This window comes from Fulmarus glacialis, unplaced genomic scaffold (genome assembly GCF_000690835.1).
Source record: "Fulmarus glacialis isolate BGI_N327 unplaced genomic scaffold, ASM69083v1 scaffold405, whole genome shotgun sequence".
NCBI classification, from domain to species: domain Eukaryota; kingdom Metazoa; phylum Chordata; class Aves; order Procellariiformes; family Procellariidae; genus Fulmarus; species Fulmarus glacialis.
Window position 1 is genome coordinate 28,386 of NW_009214648.1, and position 7,961 is coordinate 36,346.

The following is a 7,961-nucleotide window of genomic DNA, read 5'->3' on the forward strand; positions in this document are numbered from 1 at the left end:
CATGCACCTTGTGCTGGCTGCTGGCACAGGAATGAATTTCGCCTTACACAACCAATTCACAGGATAATGATCTGCATATATGCTTTTTTTTTAATGAAACCTACCTTTGTGGATTTCCAGGCACTCCGTCTTCATTCTAATCTTCTCTTATTTTATTTAGTGCAGGTGGGTGTTTTGATCATTTACTTCGGTCTCAATTCACGCAGACACCTTCTCTTTCTAAAAGACTTACTCCTTTCCCTCAGTTGTCTCCTACTTATTGGCTCCTGACTAAATGCAGGAAAGCAAGATACCAGCCCCTGTGATATTGTATTATAACAATATAATTGTCAATAGAAACTATAAATTATTTTAAAACCATAAATTTAATATAAAATATATTTTTGTGATTTGATTTTATGTTATGTTAGTGGTGATGCTACAGCTTGAGCAAGTTAAAGTTAAAAATGATGCTTAGAAAAGAGGATGCGGCCTTCCTAGGTTGGCCTTTAAAAAAATAAATGCTATTGGAATGGGCTAGTAGCCACCAACACAGCAAATACTCTGGGCTAGATTTAATGTTTCCAAAATGATGTCAGGTTATGTTAAATTTGTAAAGTCTTATAGCAATAAGCCCATAATTTGTATGTGACTTCACATGCTTTTATGCTACAGTCCAGTAAGAGGCCCCCAAGCTTTAAAAACAAGACTTAAATATTTAAAACTTAGGACTTAAACTGAAGATTTAAATGTAAAGTCTCAGCAATTTGGCATTTATAGCAACATCAATCAACAAAAACCACCACGTAGCCTTCAAGAATTTCACATATGGAACCAACCTTTTTGAGAGGGAAATTTTTTTCATTAAATCACTAAAATGGGATAAAGTGTTAGAAACAGATTAGAAAACAGTGACAAACCAGCCAGGAGGCAGATGCAGGGACTGCAGGAGAAGGAGCGTTGCAACTGGTGTCACACTGGAGAAGACAAGACAGTTTAAAAAACAATGCCCCAAACCCTCAAAATGGAAGTAAACCACAAATTCCTACAAGCAACAGCTATAAATTTACCTACATCCCAGAGACTGTGAGGTCCCGAATTTTAAGCTCTGTGAGCAGCTTCCTTGGCACGATGAAGCCTTCCTGGTGAGTGTCTATGCCAAGCCAAGAAAACCCTCCTCCCTTCTTCCAGCCCTGGGAATTTCTCATCTCTCAGTCTTCGGTCAGCGGAAGATCTTACTCAGGATGCTGCCTGTGCAGCTTAGTATTAAAAGGGCTAGTTAGTGTTTAATACCTCTGATTTAAGTACTTACATCTCATGGTGGAAACCTGCCCGAATGTTAGTGTGATGGGGTAAAATCTCTGACGAAACCCCAAGTTACTTTACATGGAACGTGCCTGCAAACGCTGCTCAGGGGCTGGGGGCTGTTCAGCCTCACCGTCAGCTTTAAGCGCTGGAGGAGTTATTAATACCCGTATATTCTGGTATCGCCTCGCAGCCTTACCTATGCTTGACACTCTAAAACACGTGGTGAGTGTCAGGTCCTTACCCACACGGCTTACAACCTAAACAGATAGCAAGCGACAGTGCAGGAGAGAACATGCAGGGAGAGGTGAAGTGACTTACCCCCGTCTTGCACAGCAGATGACTCCTGGAGTGAAGCACAGCTCTCATGTTGCCAAATCTGCTGCTCTGTTTCTGAGCCTTTGTCTATTTATTTTCTCTGTAGGCAACTTACCTTTCTCTTCGTTCATTCAATCCTACTATTTCATTTCTATTGACAGGTACCTTATACATCCAAATCGGGTTGGGTATGAACTCTTGAAGACAGCATGTGGATTACTTAAGTGAGCTTCAGGGATTTTCAAATGCCAAGAGGAAAAAAACCTGGTAATTAAAGTCTGAGTTTAGACTGCCTTGCTCTGTGGATTGAATTCGGTAATTTACAATCACCTTGTTTCTGATCTCTGGTATCTAGAAAGATGCTTAATTTTATTTAGTAAAATGTTTGCTGTTGTTGACTGTTGCCCTAGACTGGGGCCAAAGCTCTCGAAGTTCTTCTCTGCTTTAGCAGCCTTGCGACCGGTTTCTTTGGGGGGGCTCTGCTCACAGGCACGTGGGTTTCTCCAAAGAATTCCCCAGCAAATGCAAACTTCCCTGCACAGTGACTGTCGAGACATGTCTGTCCTGGACAAGGCCAGGCTCTCTTTCAGGAGACAACAGACACCAGTCACTGAGCCCTGACCCTGAGAGTCTGTACGATTTAGTTCTATATACCATTCTGAGCAGCAATGTTATCCTTCCCTCACGCCTGATTACTGCATGCAACCAAGAATAGAGTTTGTGAGATTCAGGTAGAGAGGATCTCATCGCTGTGTGGATCCTAAAAGGTTCTTTCTAGAACGAGACTCAGCATGCGAACCCCACACAGCACTGGAGCCTACAAAGCAACCCATCTGTTGCACAGCTGGGACAGAGGGCAGGAATGGGAAAGTAGATAGCAACACCCTCAGTGATCTCCCACTTTTAAGCTAATTGTTTTAATGATCAAAACAGATAAATATGTTAAAAACATATTAATGAAAATACATGGCTAGACTGAATGTCAAAGCTTCTTGAAATTATTGAGAGTCTTTCCGTTGCCTTCAATGGATTAGTATCACACTGAAGGATTACAGATCCAAATTACAGCCAGAGGGAAAACGTTGAGCCCAGCAACACATACACAAAAGAAATCTAAAGCTTCTTCTTTTCTACTTGAAGTCTTGCTAATTTAAAATCACAAATTGTAACAAGACAATGTTGGCGGAGGGGAACCCTCAAACTGCCAGCTCTAAAACCCTTCCAAGGCAGACCCCGGCAGGGGCAGCTGCTCAAGATGCTACAATCAACATGGTATTTTCCTGGAAGCAGGATCTCTTTCCTCTTCCTTTCCTAAAACTTGGGAAATATCCCAAAGGCTTTACTGAAGTGCTTATTTTGATAAGTGAAAAATCAGAATATTTTACTTTAGGAGAGTCATCATGATTAGCTAACTTGTGAGTTTTTGAGACAAATCTGCTTTTTACGCATTACACAGTTTATTTGTATGCATTTTTTTCTAACATTAAATGAAAAAACCCACCAGTTTTCAAAGTTTTCATAATAAACAGAAAGCAACCCTGTGGAATTTATCTTCTTTCACCTACTGGGTGATTTCATAAGTCTTTACTGATTTATTAAACAATAATCTTTACTGGGTTATGGTTTTGACACAGAGCTGTTGCTTTTGTTTACATCCATCCATCCAGTGGCTGTAAGGCAGAGTAAGGAGATGCTTAGACATCTAAATTGTTGAATTTAGTGAAAAAGGACTGAGTTTAAAAAACGTAATTTTTATGTGAGCCTGGGATGGATTCTTCAGCATTCAGTATTATGTGCTGTAACATTATTGTAACCTGTAATATTTACCGTTGATTAAGATAAAATATGCTACAAAACTATTGGTTGATCTCCCCTTCCTCCACACCTCCCTCGGGTTAATATGGAGATGAATCTTCAAAGACCTTTTGTAATAAGGATACTAAGCAACACAAAGGAGTAAGACACGTTTGCCAACTGCTAGGAAAACACACCTTAAAATCAAGTTTCCGAGTGTGATGCCACCCACTCCCCCTCCCCCCAGTTACACAAAGATGGACCCAAGTAAAAGACAATTCTGCTATTTCGCATCTATTTAAAATTCTTTTCATATGTTCAATGAATTAGTCCCATAGCAGATCTGGGCGTGGGTTGACGCCATGGAGTTCCCCCTACTCTGCTGCGTCTCTCTTTTAAAAGCCTGGTCATGCTTTTGATATATTCCCTGGTTTGTTAACTGTGACATTCAGCACAATCCGCATGTTATCCCTGCTATTTTCAGGACTTGCCCCACCTCCATGACCATTTTGTGAAAAACAGTGAAGGCAAAGACTCCATCTGGATGGCTGGCAATGGAGAAAAACAGAGTCATGTTTCAGCTTCAAGATGAGTTACACTTAAAACCAAGCAAATTCCTCCTTCCCCTCGGGTGCTTCCTTTATGCAAATGGAAAAATTAGTTAGGGCTACTGATAAAGGAAAATTTGCAATTACTTTGCTAATACTCAATGTGAACTTTTTCAAGGGTACAGCGTGGAATGTGCTACTAGTTCAGCTACCTTCCACACACAAAACCAGGCTCAAGTTACCTATTAATCATAAGAACATATGGTAGAGATGTGGCCAGATTTGCTTGTTACTGATCTTCCCATGGCAGTTGCTAAGAGATACAGCAGAATGCATGGACATGCATACACACGCCCCCCCTTTACTTTTTCTTAGAAAGGTTAAGACTACATGAAAAGTGGCCAACTTTCTAAAATCTTAACTGAGATTACAGATACAGGAAACATATTTCCGAGGTAAGAATTATTTATTTATGTAATGTACAGGTCTGGGAAAGAGGCTTTAAAAGCCTTTAACTCTGAGGCTAAATCATAAGAAGTCAGAAAGCTTCTGTACTTGCTTCAGTCCAGCTTTCACAGGATTGGAGCAGACGACTGCTAAAAAAATCACTTAAGGGGAAGAAAGTGAAAACCACTGTAGGTGCACTAACTGTGTGTATCAGCAAGTGAAAAAAACCCATGGTAAACATTTAAATGTTGGAACTGGCTTTGTATTTTTTGTGTAGCGTTAGAAAAAATACACTCTCCTCTAACTTAAGCTTGTGCACGCACCCTCATGGTATGCACACAAGGCACAATCATTCAGGAGAAGTTACTTCTACCCTGCTTGTCTATGATCTATTTCCCGTTGTGCAGATATTTTAATTTATATGCGACTATTTGACATAATGTGCAGCAGTCTCCTTGGTAAGAGTTACGGGTATCTCTAGTGAAGAAACTAGTTTGAGAGACAGGCTTACTAAGAAAATGAATATGCTTTACATAAAGAAAGCAGACTTTTTGTGGTGTCTGCTTTAGCTCATACTCTATCAATTTAGCTTATAAAACCAGATGACTCAAGTCAGTCGAAAAATGTACTTTTCCTGTAGTTTTCACAAATCCTCCTCTACCAAGTATTTTAAAGCCTGAAATTGAGTTCTAACTGCCTTCATTAAAGATGTTGAGAACTGATTACAGTGGAAGAGAATGGGACCAGAACTGTATGCATCTAATATTCCAATCTAGATTTGCAAAAAACGTGAGCTTTGGCAGCATTTCCAAGCATTTGCTTAAATAATACCACTCTGAAATAATTTCCTTAGAGAAAAGAATAAAAATGGAACAAATACTGAAGTTAGTCTGTGCATTAACTTTTCCTAATGGCTCTAGTATCCAGTTCTTGAAGTATACACTCCAGTTCACGCTGCTTAGGCTGTAACGTCTCATCTTCTATGTTGTCCTTTCAAAATCAACCAAGTAACCTTGCTAATGAAGTTTCTGAAGTAGGTAGTGATATTTTCACTTAGAGGCTAGTGACACAGCATCTTTCTTGACCCAAATCAAATAAAAAGAAAACCAATGCTAAAACATACGGAAGAATTCAGTTTTGGTGATAAGATTAAAAATGTCCCCCTGATTTTAAATAGTTGCATGCTGGGGGTTGCATGACAGTGGCCAGGATTGTCTAAACTATGTTACCATTTCCATGCAATAATCTTACCACTCTGAGACACTGAATAACCTAGTGTATTTTTATTAAGTAAATGGAAGCAGAAGTTAATGAACATTTATTGGATCAACTTAACACCTTGAAATCACAGGCATCAGTCAGACTGAGAGGCAGCATACTGATAAGATCAAGTTTTCTTTACAAATCTATGAGCCCCTGTACAAAAATAAAGTATAAAAGGGGCAAACAGAAATATTTGTTTCTTCCCAATCCCAGGGCTGCTTCTGAGGTCACATTCAGCATAAATTTAGAGAAGTCCAAGAGGCGCCCTAAATTATGCACTGATATTTACAGTACTAGGAGGACCCTCCTCCAGTTGGAGATTGAAAAAAAAAAAAAAAAAAATCATAGCTCTGCACCTGCATGAGTCTTCCCTACGCAAGCGAAGCTTTCAGCTGAATTTATGGCAGCCTTTTGCCCTCTACGTACCACACAAATAACAGAGACGCATCAGAAGGGTTTGGGCAGGGCAGGAGGCAGGCGAGGTGTGGATTGGGCAGACTGAGGAGCCCTGGGCTTGCTCTGCGCTTCCTGGGACTGCGCTGAAACCAGTTCACGGAGCTCACTGGGCTACACTGGGCTACGTGGTTCAGTTGTACTTAAAGCCTAGGGGGGTTCCAAGTTAATCTTTTGCTATTGAAGGTTCCTATAAGGAAAACAGTCTGTGGTAAAGAGGAGGCAGGACAGTATGCTAACTGATGTGCTTTACAGTTTTTGTCTCTTGATAAAAGGCTATACAGAGAGAATAAAACAAACAAAGCTCTCCAAGTTAGTCTTTCTACTGTGTAATATTAACTGAATGGTAGCTCCACATAAGAGAAAAAAAGAGTATTATTTACATTAAATCACTACTTATTGTCATCTACATAAGGCAGAAGCACCCTCATGGGCCTTACGAGTTTTCTTTCCTTACAGGCTGGATACACAGAAACTCCAAGAAATTCACATTAACAGAGTCAAAAGTGTGTAGTCAAAACATTTATGGTGGACCATACCCGAATTATCAAAATTACTTTACCTGTTTAATGTCACAAACATTTGAGATGAAGAATGTGTCACTGAAGTCAGATAGCAATGCTTACCAGAGATGAAGTTTGTATTTCTAACATCAGAAACACTCCACTGCTTGATTTTTAGTAGGTCTTCCCATCTTTGTGCTTTACTGGGAAAAGAGGTAGTTTTGAGAGTGAATGAACCTGTCACTTCGATGAGCTCAGCTAGGGTGTAATACTAGCATTGCAACAGCTGATCTACAGGAACATCTGCTAAGGTTCATCCAGGACTAAAATGACACAGCACGACTACTTGAAAAATTACCTCTTACTCACTAAGTAAGTGAGTATCCCCTTTTACAGGGGCTAAATTCTGAACAGATGAGCAGCTCCTATTACTCCGATAGGTCCCTCTTCCTCGCTGGCTGCTTATGCGAGGCCCACACAGATAAGTTTCTCATCGGTTAGTTTCCAGCACTCCACAAACTACAAACTCAAGGGACTCGGTTACAGTACTTGTGGTGGGATGCACTCCCAAAGTGGCGTAAGTGGGTTCAAATGGATCAAGTTCCCTTCTGCGCTGCAGGCTGCAGGCTGTGCTGTGAATGCTGCGCAGAATAAACACCTTGCCTGACCTGGCTGGATGGGATGCCTAGGTGGACCTAGATTTTGCCTATGGATTTTCCAAGAATAGAGATCTGACCACCTGACCTGCAGTAGGAGTAGGCAGGAGTAAATTCGCAACCTATGTGCTTTTATGATAAAGGTTCAACCTTTTCTGATTACACGTGCAGAGGTCCCAAACAACTGGAAAGGCCCACAGATCAATTACAGCTGATAGCTCAACTTTGAGGATAAATCCTTTGAGAACACTGTATCATTTTAATACAAACACTAAACTTCATACTATACAACAGCACAGCCAACCAAGCTTTGCAGATAAATCATTTTAAGGAACGCTGTATTTCTGACACCTAAAAAGACGTGGCAGTGCTTGCTTCTGCTAACCATTCTCAGAAAAAAATGCAAACCATCTGGGCCAGTGAGAGCATGAAGAAGGGAAACAAAACACCGGGTCAGCACATGGTTAAATTTTCTTACTTGGCCCTGCTCTAATTCTGAATTAGTGGAACCCGTGCTTGTACAGGCGGAGCAGAGCCCCTGGAAGAGACTACAGGCTGTGCCCCTACAAGGGCCTTCCCTTAACAGACTTTAAGAAACCTTCTCTCACTGCACGAATCACTGATTTGTTCTTGAAACTCCCTGTGATGAAATGAAGGACCCAAAAGCATTTAATTGTTGAACACATAAAAGGAAG